Source organism: Tetrao urogallus (assembly GCF_951394365.1).
Source record: "Tetrao urogallus genome assembly, chromosome: 3".
Classification (NCBI taxonomy): domain Eukaryota; kingdom Metazoa; phylum Chordata; class Aves; order Galliformes; family Phasianidae; genus Tetrao; species Tetrao urogallus.
Genome location: NC_136815.1, coordinates 30,395,736 through 30,410,448, shown reverse-complemented (window position 1 = coordinate 30,410,448; position 14,713 = coordinate 30,395,736).

Here is a 14,713-nt window from a genome sequence, read left to right as displayed (position 1 = left end):
ACATCACAGTTCTCTCAAGCAGAAGATTGTAGGCAAAATGAACCTATTATCTTCCACCATAATGAAGTACATGGCTATGTTATTTAAAATATTGTAACACAAGGGCATTAATGCAATCCCTAGACAAAGTTACTGTTGTTTCAGTGATTACTTTCTCTATCTTTAGGCTAGATCTGAAGGTGAAGAAACCAATCTAAGAAAAAAACAATTTTTGAAGCACACTGAAGGTGAAGGTTTCCCCATTGGGTGAAGCTTTGGCCCTATTACTGGAGGTGGTCAGTTACAGCAGAACAGTAGGGATTTCCACACAAGTCAGGTACTGCTAATTTATATGCCAAATAATAAAAAGTTATGTTATGCTAAAAGGACACATTTTCTGAGTTGTCAAGAGAGCATTATTCCCTTCAGGAATATGAAAGCAAACCATGCAATGTTGACTGCATGTTTTAGATTGTAATTACTCTATACATTTTGTTGGGGGGGAAAAAAAAAAAAAAGGATGTAAAATCTGACTACTTAAACCAGTAATATAAATACCAAATTATTCAAGAAAGAAATGGGATTTGCTCATTTAGCCTTTTAAAATCTTGGTAACCCTTCCAAAGCTGGAATGAGGCTTAGAATAAAAGATGGAGGTGGCTGTAAGTTAGTGCCTCACTTTGTGAAACCAACTGCTCTACAAATTACAGCACTAGGAGAGCTTATCTTCACTGAACAAAAAAGTAGCAATCAAATGTGAAAGGAAGCTCTATACTTGGAACAAATTCTATGCATCCTGAAGCATGACACAAACTTGCTTAAGTCAATGAAGCCATTTTTTAGGAGGATTTTTACTGCTTGGCCCTTGGTAAGATGAGTGCATACACATAATATGTACTTGTCACTGCACTCCTGAATGACTCATGACTAGTAACGTGGCAGAAAGCCATTCACCTGTAGACTGTCAGTTTGAATCTGTCAAACAACCAAAAGTCACCGCTTCAAGAAATTTTATGCAGAAATTCCAAACAGTGCAAGGAGAATATTAAGGCTGTGTTGTTATGTGCTCAAACTGGGAAACGTTGTCACTCATTTTTAATGTGCCCCTTTCTGCTACATCCTTACAATTCAGACTTTAATAACCCAATCATTTAAAACCTTTTAGGCAGTGCAATTCACACGTTTTCCCAAAATCTGCAGAAATCTTTGCTTTGATGAAGAGAAGTCTTCATGCAGTTACAGAGTACCTTGTAAGCTTATTATCGTCTTAGAGAAGGAACTAAAAAATAAGCACTCATCTGAATGGCACAGCACATCACAGTCACTGCCTCATGATCAAAGTTTCGCTGTACTGGAAATGTCTTTACTGACAATTGAGTTAAAGTACCAAGGCTGGAAGGAGGAATAGTTGTTTAAACTATGTGGAAATCAGTCTCATATAGTCAGTAATGTTAGAAATTGCTGGGTATAGATTAAGTTTTTACCCCCTGAGATTTCGTTGACTATTAGCAAATGAAATGCAAGAGATCTATGCTCCTTTTGCATTTTCAAAGACAAATATGACTTCTTTCAGCTTTACAGGTGAAGGCAAATCTCTCCCAAAGATAAGTTACGTTGCCTAAATTTTTCTGAAACTCTCTCCCTTGAAAGGTCTCCCAATTCCTGAAAATGCCTCTATTTGCAGCTTTCCTCACTTTGCCTTATTACGTTACTTATGGCATAAAAATATCCTGCAACATAGAGTTGTTTTTCACTTGTCAAAGGACTCAAGGTTACTCAGCTCCACACAGGAGATTGAAGTTTTGAAGAAGGTTTTTTTCCAACAATGTGCACTGACTGAATAGTCACCATTATACACTCATCTTCAAAGGAAACTTAAAAAGTAATTCATGTAGTGATCACCGTATTTCTTTTGAGTCAGAGCTGGAAAGTCCTTCTAATATTAAAATTCACTGGGATTCTCACTCCTGGTCAGCACTTAACATGGATTTGCTATCAGGTGAAGTTTTTCTAGAGTTATTGAGTTGGAGGCAAAGGTCAGATTTAAGAATACAGCACTGAAATGAAGAGAACTATTTTCTTGTTTAAAATGAGATGTTAATTATCTTACTGATTAGAATCAAACTAATTAACTTGGAGAGTGATTGAGGTCATGCAAGAAGAGTTGTAAGGAAAAGCAGCATCAGAGATGCTGAGCCACTGAGGAAGCATGCATCAGGGGATGAGAATTAGAATTCCTTACTCAAAGATGTGTGCATAGTTTGTACCCTCTCTGTGACTAAAGCTGCACATGATTGCTTAGGCACCTCCTGAGCTGGATTACAAGTGGTGTGAAGGTCCATCAGCGAAGTGAAGGCCTGCTGTACTGTATGTGCCACCAACGTGCTTCTGTTGAATCTGAGCTGCTTCTGTGAGCACTAGCTGGGGGCTGGGTCACCCTGACAGCCTTCCTTTTTCCCTACTCCCTGTTTGCACTGAGGAAGGAAGAGGAGGTTAACTCATCCACTGGTACCCAAATGGAGAGTTACCTGGATCTAGAGACAACTGTGAGCACCTCTGCCCATAATTCGACATCAGCCTGAAAGTAAAGCTTGGAAATAGCAGTCTTCACTGGAAAGAAAGAGGGCAGCTTCTGTTGCCTGAGAGCATTTCGCTCTCTAGCATGGCTGCTTTAAATATTCAAGAAACTAGCAGTGATTCAAATTAAAAAGCAACGATTAGCAGTATGTACCAGCCAAGGGCGCTCACACTGTGAGAAAGCAACACACAACACAGAACAGCCCAAGGCTGCCTTGCAAAGGTGGAAAAATTAAGTGGTACAGTACTTGCTGGATCTATCACATTTTAGAATGCAAGGTCACTCCTATGTTGACATTTGATATGAAGCCAAATTCGGTAGAAAACAGAAAGCATTTTTTCTATAATTTTTAATTTTATTTTAACCAGAAGCATATTTTCTTTTATTTTATGTTTTTTTTTTATATGTTTCTTTGCTTTTCTCTGGGTTGAAACTGTGAATATATCCAGCAATGTTATATATCCGCCAACTTTACTTTCAGATTTAACTTTGTCATTCTCTTTTACAGGCGTAGTGTTAATTTAGTTTGTTTTTTTTTTTTTCTTCTGCAATTGTCTTTGATTATCACCCCTATACCAACTACATTCCCTTATGCATTCTTTATGTTTTTCTTTTTAAGACAAGTCCCAGCTATTCTATTTACCTTCTTTAAATTTTATTTATTTTAAAGCTTTCAACTAAATTTGTGCAGCTTTTGAACATGATACTTATGGCTAAAAATGATTGTTCCAACCAGCACATTAGAAATACTTATTTTTAAACACAAACAGAAATAAACATAGCAGTTTATCAAAGAGATTGTATGTATGAATGTATGTTTGTATACATAAAAGCTTTAGCAGCAGGCATAGCAAAAAGGCTGGAGCTTCGTTTCAGCACTAGTGATGAACTGATGCAGTTTGAACTGATGTAGTTCAAGCTCCTGCATGGCCTGATGTAGTCATGGGGTTTCACAGGTTCCTTTTACTCTCTCTATATCAGGCTGTCTCTGCCCTTGTAGCAAGAGTGCATGGACTTCATTGGGGTGGGAGCCACCTCTGGGCAGAAAAAGCTAATTAGTCCTCTGCCCTTCTCTGTACAGATCAGGATTTCATCCATACAAACAAAAGGTCACTCAAATGTTTTCTAAATTTCATGAAAAGCACACAAAAACAAAAACAAACAAAAAAACCCACCAAGCCCTCTGACCTGTGGAAAGCTGTCAAGAAGTTATTTCTCTTTGCAGGCTGTACCTTGTGGTGAGAGGTGCTAAGCAGCCACGGCTTAGAGTGTTACTACACCCAGAGTGCTGAAAAATCCTGTGATAATATGAAGCCACTTCACTGAAACACACACACTGGGGACTCTCAGAAATGTCTCCTGCGTTTGGTTTTACTGATCATGGTCAGTTCAAAACAAACACACATTTTTATATTGCTTTACATCAGCTGGACAAATCCAGTGTGGTGAAAGCTGACACAAACCTGTTTCACTTTATTTAGATATGAAAAGACTTTGCCACTTTTCTGCTGGCACTTTTCTGGTGCACATTTGATCCACTGCAGGTTGGATAGAATATTTTTTCCTCTACAAAAACATTAACAATTAATCTGAACTTATGCTGCAGCAGAAAATAATCCAATATAAGCCCTACAGCATTAAGACTATTCTTTTCATAGTTTTGAAATACTACACTCACCTAATCACTAATAGGCTATTTATTCAATAATGAGCTTGTGTGGTCGAAACTAATAAGCAACCTAATGAGACTGGATTTCATTTAAATGTAGATATTTCAGTGCATTCTAGTCATGCTGGACTTGTATAAATTACTTCTCAAAAGGAATTCTTGGGCAGCTTTCTTTTAACTGGGATTTGGTATCTCCACAGGTTGGTGTTAAAACTAATGCACAACTCATGTGATCAGTGTTCCAAGAAATTTCAGGCTAGTGGGCTGCATTTCGCTTCAAATTTGGAGATTGTTTAGTAGATAGTGAATCCTTCTTCTATGATATGTAAAGCATATTATTTTCTGGGTTCAGAAAATAGCATACAGCAGTGCTAGCGACAAAAATTTAAGTGTTTAAAGATGAAGGTGTTGATGCTGTCAAAATGAAATGGAGAGAGATGATGGTTCATCGGCCTTTCCAGTTTGGCATATCATTTACTGAACTTTGTCCTGCCTACAGCCAACAGAGATGAGACTTTCCATATCCTACTAATGTGTTTTACCTTTTTCTTGATACTCAATGGATTGTGAATTTGACTCAAATCTGAAGGAAGAGGTTCCACACAATATTCTGTCAAAGTAGTGCACTCGGGTTTATACGTTCATGAGGGAAGGACCTAAGGAAAAAGGGGAATGAAATAGAATCTGCAGCCTTTAGCCTCTGGACAGATTTGAATCTAGATTTCTCTGTTAAGCAATAACATGCTAGAGCAGTGCTGTAACTCATTCTGGATACCCTAAACTACTTCTATAAGTTTCCAACTTGGACCATATTCTTAGGCATAATATGTGACACAGTGTATTTTCAAAATGAAGGACTGGAATCTTCAACACCAAATATAAAAAGGCTATTATTTGCCAAAAACAGGTGGGCATTGCTATCAAACATGATGTGGGCTGGATAGTCAGAATTGCAACAGAAATAGAACAATCTGCTGGATATCATTGGTATGATGTTTTTATGGGACATGCACCATCTGCAAATGGCATATTGTGTCTTGTGTTACATCCTATGACCATTGTGCTATTGTGTTGCATTTCATTAGTTTTGTTGTTAATATGCTTTTATATCCATGTTTATCACTTATCTCACTTTGCTGAAAGCATATATCACCAACTGCTACCTTATAGCAGACTGCCAAGCCTGGCTTGTGAGGATCTTTCCCATGCTCTTAGCTGGGCATGAGGAGCACCAGTACGTCCACTGGCTGAGGCAAAAGTTTGTTGGATGTTTGGTCTATTGCAGGGGATGTGACTGCATCAGGTCCGGCTCATACCAAAACCTGATGTATGCTGGGAGCGTTGCCATTAGGGCACTGTGAGAGCAATATTCAGGCAGGACACAGATAAGGGCTGTTGTCACCTGAGCCTGCTGTCCCCTGCAGCTCTCTCCTCCTGCAGCTTTGCATAGTAGCTGTCTGACAGTGCCTTCAAAGTCAACTAACCTATATAAATACGTAGACCAGACATCTGAATTAAAAGTATAAACACATCAGCTTACCAAAAAACCCTCTGAGGTGGATCTATTGCTAGGGAAATGATGAATTAAAGAACTCACATGCTAGATTAATCTGTACAAAGGTGACTGAGCCCATACTTCATTTTCTTTTAGCCTAATGAAATCCTGAAGTTGAATTTGCTGAATATATTGTTCTATAAGCCAGGGAGAGCCAAATAGGTGGTGATATTTAATGAGAATCTCTGATTTCAAAAAGTCTACAATTCTGAGTGAATACGAGATTGATACACCACATATGGATAAAAGTACCTGTAAATCACTGGGGATTTACAAATTTCTTGAGTAACAATACTATTATTTTTAAAGGAGAGAGCACTGCTCTGGCTTTTCAGGAAGAAAGTCTGGAAAATCATCAAAGCTTTTAAGATAAGAGTTAATTAATCAATTGATTGATTGATTGATTGATTGATTTGGACTGTCACTATTTCTGTAGGTGTTGTAAGATCTGCCTTGAGACATACTTTGATCCAGAAAGACCAGAGGTGAAGTAGGGTTATTTGCATCTGTGCTTGTGGGTTTACTTGAGGCACAATGATCCAAGTTTAGATGTTCAAACATCTACTTATTGTTTTAGCTTAAGAGAATGATGTTTTCCATAAAAGATAAGATCCTCACACAAACCTCATCTTTCTTTGATGACTTCTGCAGTTGTAAAATTTTCTGTTGGTACTTCCTTCTCTTTCCTGCCATTGTCCTTATCTAGGGAATTTTCCTCTGCCAAAGAAGACTACAAAGCTTACCACATACCACACATATCTTACATGCTGTCCCGGGAGTCAGCTGCAGAGTCACTTTCTGTCTGTTGTCCAGTCAATGAAAATAGATTCTTAGTCCCACAGTTATGAATCATAATACAGTTCCTGGCTGTGTCAACTTAGTTAGCTTGCTTCACAAGAACAAAAAGGAAAATGGAAGTGGCAAAGATAAAGACTAAGTGCCACTAAGTAATCACTGAGCCAAATAAGCTCATTATATATCTGCTCAGTAGATTTCTGTGAAATGCTTCCTTTCCTGTCTTAAAAAATGCTCAGTGCTACAGCTCTTTGGTGTTTGGCACGAAAGCTTGCTGGAGGCGGTCTGTAAGAGCATCCCAGCTCTCTAACAGAAAGTATTTTTTCATTAGTAGGTGTTGCTTCCTAGAACTGACTCCACTGCTGCCTCTCCAATGCTGTCTGTCAGTGGCTTTGATTGCTAAGAATTTCTAGGAGCATGCAATAAATGTTTCCCTTCTCCTGCTGCTGCTGAGAAAAGCTGCAATTACCAAAATGTCATGTTTAAGCCTTCTGGCTTGTATGCCTGAGGTCAATTACCACTCTCTCAGATCAAGACTGGTTCACTTTGATATATCTGGATGTACAGGCATTTCACGTTCAGCTGTTGCTACTTTGCTTGTGTCAGGACTACACTAGCAAGGGTTAAAGTGTGGGTGGGGAATGCACTCAAGACACTTTGATTGCCAAACTAGAAGCTTAATTCAAAAGCATGTCAAGCCCAACCCTTATTTATATCTAACAGAGCAATAGATCACTTTTAGCTCACTAGCACTGTTAGTGGTAATATCACTATCAAGGATAAGTGAATATGGAATTCACCTGCATTTCCCTCTTATTTTTTATTACTTGTCCCCTCTGAGCCTCAGTGATTATTTGACAGAGTGACTGGTAGCAAGAACAGTAAATGTATACTGAAAGATTTGTTGCTATATTCAGTTTCATTGCACAGAAGGAAACAACATACGTAAGAAGAAACAATCTGTAGTCTAGTGAGAAAAAGGCAATTTTAATAGCAAGTAAAGAAACAGTGAGGAAAACAATTCTGCAGGGAGGTGATAAAGCAACAGAGTATGCTTTGGGGTGTTCTAATGGGATCTGCCTTTTAATGACCTGACTGCCAGGTCTGCCACACTACCTGATAGGCAGTGTGGGATCTGGGGCTGAGTGTCTTTCCTGCTGATGTGGGATGGTAGTCTCTGACAGAGCAAGCAGCTGAGCCCAGATAGCCTTGAGTGGCCCAAGGAGGCTTGCCAGCTTTCATCTGCTGATGCTTCTGCTTTCCTATTGCATTGATCCACTTGTCGGATCCACAGAAGGTGGTTAATGAAGGACTTTAAGTAGCGCTTAGCATCCTGTCATGGGAAAACTGCTGTGGGGATACAGCAATTCTCAGTTGTTTGCAAAAAAGGAAAGAAGAAGAAGAAAAGCTGGGGGGTGAGGGGGGAAGGAAAGGGGAAGTACTCTGTGGTCCTAGTGAGAAAAGAGTATGGGGAATGGGGAGGGTCTGATCTGACATCTGGTTCCTGTTGCTGCCAGCTTTTACTGCCTATCCTTTCCCTCAGGAAAGGTGATCTGAGGTTATTTAGAGCTATGATTTTGATTCGTCTCCATTGGGACCTTTAGAGTGACAGTGCATTTAGGCTTTGTGGCTTTGTCATGTTGCAAGTGTCACAAATAGTTTACATAATAGTCTGCAGTGAATGAGTGGTGAGTATAAAGTGCAATTCATTATCCATAGGGAAGAGTGGCTGATGTTTGTGACACCTTCTCAGGACTCAGGGAAAACTAATTCTACTTCTTTGCTTTACCCAGTCCTCCTGAAAGTCACTCCACCTGAGCTGCTTTACATGCAGGAATCCTAGACAAGCCATTGAACATTACTGCCCACCTCATGTCTCTTGCACCACAGACATGTCTGGACTGCTGTGCAGCCCTAGGATAGTGGCTCCCATCTATCCCACATGAGGCAGACTAGCTGTATTTTTATGCTGTATGTTGCCTGTACATCTGTGATTCCAGGGGACCACATTCTGGGCAGAAACAGACTTCTGGACATACATATATATGCATATGTGCGATAGACTGGGTAAGGGGAGAAAGCATTTAGGGCTGAGTGTTAAGTGGTTGTGGAAGTGGTGACCAGATTCACAAATACCCCTGGTTAGATTAAGGGAAAAAGGTACCAAACATATCACAGGAAGTCAGAAAGTGTTTTTCATTGGTCCTTTACACTTGGGCAGACTCTGCTGTTGATTCATCATCTCTTCAAGAAAGACTTTGTTCTGACCTGCTGAAGACAAACGTACCAACAAAACAGCAGAAACCATCCTCATTCTGAATAAAATAAGCTGCAAAATTCTGATTTCTTTGAGTGATCCCTTAGATAAAAATGCAGCAATAAGCAAGACTTAAAGGTGTCATGTTATAAATACTAGAGTTTTACTGCCTCTACTGAATAACTCTTACTGAGGGTTAGCCAGCCAACGCCTGCTCAGTAGCCAGAATGGCACCTTACCTGACCATGCACTGTTGATTTGTCAGCAAGTAACTGCTCGAGGACAGCATTTAAGTATGTGCTTGTAAAACTCTTGTAATGACTGTCACACTAAGTAGCTGAACTCAATGGATGACTGACAGTGCTTGAGATTTGCTGTGAACGTTGCTGCTTCTTCAGCTCATGAACTTTTTACAAGCAGCATGCCACTTTCCATATATCAATTGTTATTCAGTTTGAGTCAGAAAGAACCTGAATTTAGGAGTAAACTGTGTTTGCTATGATGAGTTCCTGTGTCATAATCTGACTCTGAATTAATCTTTATGTTGATTTATCTCCCTAAGAGGTGTAATTACAGTCCAAGAGAAAACCTGACTACTCACTGTATGGCTGCAAGTAGACTGCAAGCGTTCTGCCTAGGAATGCACAACTGGGGGTGGTAGATGTCTTGACCTCTGCTACTCAAAGAGAGACTCAAATATTAACTTGTGGCTTTGAACTTTTCGCAGGAAGGAAGCATGACAGGGAAAGGAGGTAGATGGCAACATTTGCAGTGTTTCAAGAAACAATAAATGCGTTTGTTTGGACTAAGGACATCTTGCTCAAGAGTTACACTGAAGTAAAACTCTAATGGGAAGTGTTAACTGGCTTCAGATTCTGTCATATTAATATAGTTTCTGCTGTGAAATATTTCACAGTGTTGTTTTATGACAAATTACATTTCTGCTGTGCTGGGTTTCAGTTGATACCCTTTGGAAATTCCATCTTTCCTCTCAGAATGAAAATATATATATATTTGCTTAAGAACCCAAGAGTCATTGATTTTCCAAGACCATTAATTAAAGGTATATGTCACAGGCTGTGTTAGCATTCACTGGCTTTCCTGCCATGCAAAATATTTCTTGGGAGCTTTTATATTGCTTCCCACTTGGGAACATCAAAGGGTTATGTTTTTTTGTTTCTTATTTTTTTTTTCCTTCCAATTAGGCGAACTTGGATGGTGGTGCAGGGATATAACAGTATGGGGCTCAAAAAATACAGAAATGCTGATACAGAACTGTACCCGAGACATTATATCAAAAGGAAATACGCCTCCAAATGCCATCAGTTAACTAAAGTTTGCTTTGCACTTCTCTCTTGCTTCTTCTGGCTTAGAGAGGCACCAGAGGAATTGTTGTGATGTTTTGAGCCTTTACTCTCTTAATATAGACATACCCAAAGTGATTTGTCTAAACTCCATTGGATTACAGTAGAGGGAATCCAAATCCCACCGCTTGCACACTTAACATTTTCTGTTTAAGAATGAACAGAGAAAACCATCAGTGTGTCAGTGTCATCTTCAAGACTTGCCTTGGGTCAAGTGTGGGATGTATACGCTGCTTGTGAAAAGGCAGCACCTGGCAGAGTGCTGAGATTCTTTTTCTTCAGCATTCTCAGGTAGGAATTGGGCTTGAATCTTGCGTTCAGTCTCTTCTTCTGCAGGCAGCACTGTGGTGGCATTTGTTACACTTCAGGATAACACAGTGACTTGTTTATCTGTGCAACCAAACCTTCTGAGTCCTCAGTGGAGTGGAATTACACTCTGAATCGTGACTTGGGCTGCAGCCATGTTACTGCACATTTGCTAAAGTTTCCTTTGGTAGGTTGTTGCCTTCAACCTAGCCCCCATCAGCAGTAATATTGTTGGGAGTAGAAACAGAAAAATGTGCGCAATTTGTTGGCTTTCTTAACTGGTGTCATCTAACTGGAGAAAGCTGGATGCTGCTGATATTGTAAACATCAGCCTGTGCTCACATGGCTTTCCCTGTTCTGGTAAATCTTGGGTTTATTTTTTTTGTAGATGTGGGTAGGGTAACAAACTCTTCTACTCTCATCCAGCATCAGACAGCTGCCATTTATTCAAAACTTACCTAAAGAAATAGATCAATCACAGTCTGGATTCCTCACATTTTTTTCAGCTTCAGGAGCTGGTGAGGAAGGCTGCCATAGTACCATTTTGCTATACTTGTCCTCTTAATGCCAGATGCTGTACAGATATGGGGTGAGAAGCTGGGACTTCGGCTGGAGTGGTTCTGGACAGGGTAGCTCAGACTGGAAGGCACGTGGGCTGAAGAGCAGTCATAATGCAGCAGAGGGGGGCTGGCTGCTGGGGGCAGGGAGGATTTTAAGTCAGGATTTCATAAAGCAAGATTGAAATCCTTTGTTTAGGAAGGAGAGAGTAGGGTGTGCTGTCCATAAGTGAAGTAATAGCCTTGCATGACCTCGCTCCATCTATCTCTTCAGGACATTACAGCCTGATGCCCTGCCATTCATGCCTTGTATAATTTATGTCATCAGGGGAATCATTTAAACAGAGGAATGTATTTTAATTAGGAGGACAAAATTCTTTGGGGATAAAAGAGGCTGTGTATTAGTGTCAAACTATCCTTTCTCAGAACTGCAAAGAAGAAAATGTATGTTTAATAATAGAGATCATGTAGCTAAACAAAAATAAATGAATTTCTTGTCGGTGCACCTAAGTCAGCTCCTTACTGGAAATTTGCAAACCCACTTCTCTGCCATTCATGCATGCACAAACCCCATTCCATCACCTCAGCTAACTCCTCATAAGTCTCAGGACTTGTAGGGATGGATGATGGAAGTGGGCATACTGGGAGAGCACAGCTCATTTCAGTCACCATTCTACTGCATAACACGTGCTGTGCATACTCACTAAACCTTGTCTGTTGCACTGTGGCCTTAGATTCTTTAAAGCAGGTGCTAAAAAAAGACATGAGGGTGGAATATGGAACTTGATCCTGTATGCCATCCATTCCCTTGGAGATGGCAAGGGGGACTCAGGGGAACTGAAACATAAATAGAGCTTCTTTGCAATGCTCACAGTTAATGCGTGTGTATGATAAAAGGGAGATGAAAAAGGGGAAGGAGGTATGCAAAACTGATACTGATGGAAACCCTATTACTTAGGCAATGCTAAAGAACAATTTATCTGTGAGAAAATATGACACTTGTAATGTAGCCAAGGCCTTGCAAGCTGTAGAGCCAACTGCATAGGCTTGCCTGAGGCTCTGAGTGTGCCATCTGAGCAAGGTACAAGGAGATCTCTATTTAAATGAAAAAGAAAAATAATAGTAGTTCATGAATATTAGGCACTCTGTGTTCTGCCAGAATGTTCTCTTTTGATATCAAGGGTCTAATTCTTCTTCAGGAATATTGAAGACTGCTGATTGATTCAGTAGAGAGTGAGTGTAGGCAGAAAAATGATTTTCATCCATGAAATATGTCTGAAATAGAGCTTTCTGGATTGTCCTATATCTCAAAGACTCATTCATGGTTACATAGAGTGTGATTCAGCTTTGAACAGGCTGAGATTCATTTTTTCTATCTACAGGCATCTGCAGAGCCTGCATCAGAGATAGCTGTCAACTCACTCAATAGCAGTCTATGGAGAGAAATAAGTAGGACTGCTACTTCTGAAGTGTTTCAGATGCCACTTTTCCTTGCTAGAAAATGACAGTTCATAGAAACAAGTAAAACTAGCAGGAGAACAATAGCTTCAATCAAATTTTCCCAGTGTTTTTTTTTTTTTTTTTTTCTGTGTAATACAGTAAGAGACAAAGAGGGCTGGGTCAGCTACCAGGAATAACCTGGGTTCATGTCCTAGGAGTACTCTGTTTAAATGTGGGGTTGGACTTCTCTCTCTCACATGCGAAGTGTCTGTTATCATCCACTCTGGTTAGTGTGGAAAAAAAAAGAATGTTTTTCTTTCTTTTTTGTGGAAAATTTCGAGAGGACTTTACATCATTTGGATATGAAATGAGAGGAAATGCTACCGGCAAAAGTATGAGAATGAAACCTATCCCTATCCAGGAGTCTTCGTGAAAGAGGCTAACAAATTTAACAGCACCTGATACTTGCTGATAAAAGTGATGACCAGTGGAGTTTTGAATTTGACTTATTTGAACTTATTAACTCTAAAAATGAGTTGGATTAATAAAAAATTGTGATGATAGTCCAGATACACTCAGTTCTTGGCGAAATACAGTTTTTGCTGTTACTTACTTTGCTGCAAGAACCTAGATTGCTGAATTATTTCTGGAAAAAAAATTCACGAAAGGAACAGAAATGATATAGGGAAAGTAAAGGAAAGGTTCTGAAATAATTACACATCTTTTTTGCTTGTCAGAGTAGGGACATGTCTAACACATTCAGTGACACCCCACCTACTGGAGGTGCACACTAATGCTGGTGATCATCTTTTTGCTGGAAACGCACCCAACTTTAGAGGACTGAACAAATGTGTTTGTATTTGAAACACTGCTTTGCCCCAAATAATCAAAGTGTCATAAACTGCCTTTGGAAGAGATGAGGTGAAATACATTTTCAGGTTTTAGAATTTATCTTTTTTTTTTTTTTTTCTTTTGTAAACATGCTTTTGACATTATTTTATGTGGTAGTAGCCAACAGACACTTCAGTTAGCATTCAGTGCTATAATTAGCTTCAAATAGCCTTGAAAGGATCAATTATTTGTGCACTGATCCTTTACATTCATTATTTTCTATGTTTGAGAGTTAACAGGTCAATCAGTTAAAAGGCATTCTGTGAGACCACTGTCGGATCTCTGAAGGTGGAGGGAGGGGATGTGGCACAGATGTGAGGCGAGGTACTTGATGAAGGAAAGTGGCTTCCATGCCCATGTTGCCATGCCAGCTAGTACTGTGAAGCACATTCACCAGCTGTGTTCTTCTGCTCCTTCCTCAGTACCAGTGAAACACTTGTCTCCCAAGACCCTTTCCTTTTTCATGCACAAGCCAAGAAAAAGGAAATTAAGAGAAAAATATGAAGCTAGGAAATATGCTGAGTGAAAGGAAAGACAGCTGAACAGTAGCTAAACTCCTACTGCAGCATGTCTGTATTTCTTGTCCCAGCTTCCGTCCAAACACCTTTGGACACATGCCTGTTTCATACAAGCCAGATTTGGATTTCGGGGAATGCATGTGCACTACTACTATGCTATAAATAACAGTCTGCTGTAACAGGCCTGCAGTAGAGCTCATCTAACTCCTCAATATTTTTCCTACCTATGCTTTTTGCCTCAGGATTTGCACTGCTTCTGTGCTCCCTCATATTGAATGTGGTTGTAATATTCAGATTCTTTATTTATATATGAAAGTAGAATTATTCCCTTAGATAGGTGGCCCTGAATTGTCAGGGAAGAAGTTGAAACTGATCTTGCTGAATATCCTACAGTATAGAGACTGAATTTGACAATCACAAGAACTTGTGATATCCATGCTTTTGGGAAGAAATTAAGAACTAAAACTTAGCTGAAAGTCAGGACAAGATCAATTGAAAATATATTCCATTACAAACAGCTTGCCTGATTATGAGGCAGAGCGAGAAGATTTACATTAAGCTGCATATATTTTGATCAAATATTCAAATATTTAACTTCCCTGGCCACACTATCTAGCAATCATTTCTATAATTCTACAAGAATGGAGCAGTTCAAAGTCATGAAGTTAAACTTCCCCAAAATGTGAGAGACTCAGACTTTGAATCTGAATTGTCATGAATAATTCCCATGGAGCACAATGCTGACTCACATCACCATTTCCATAATCTCTGTGACTGGGATGCATGAAGAGGTCACTCTGAGGC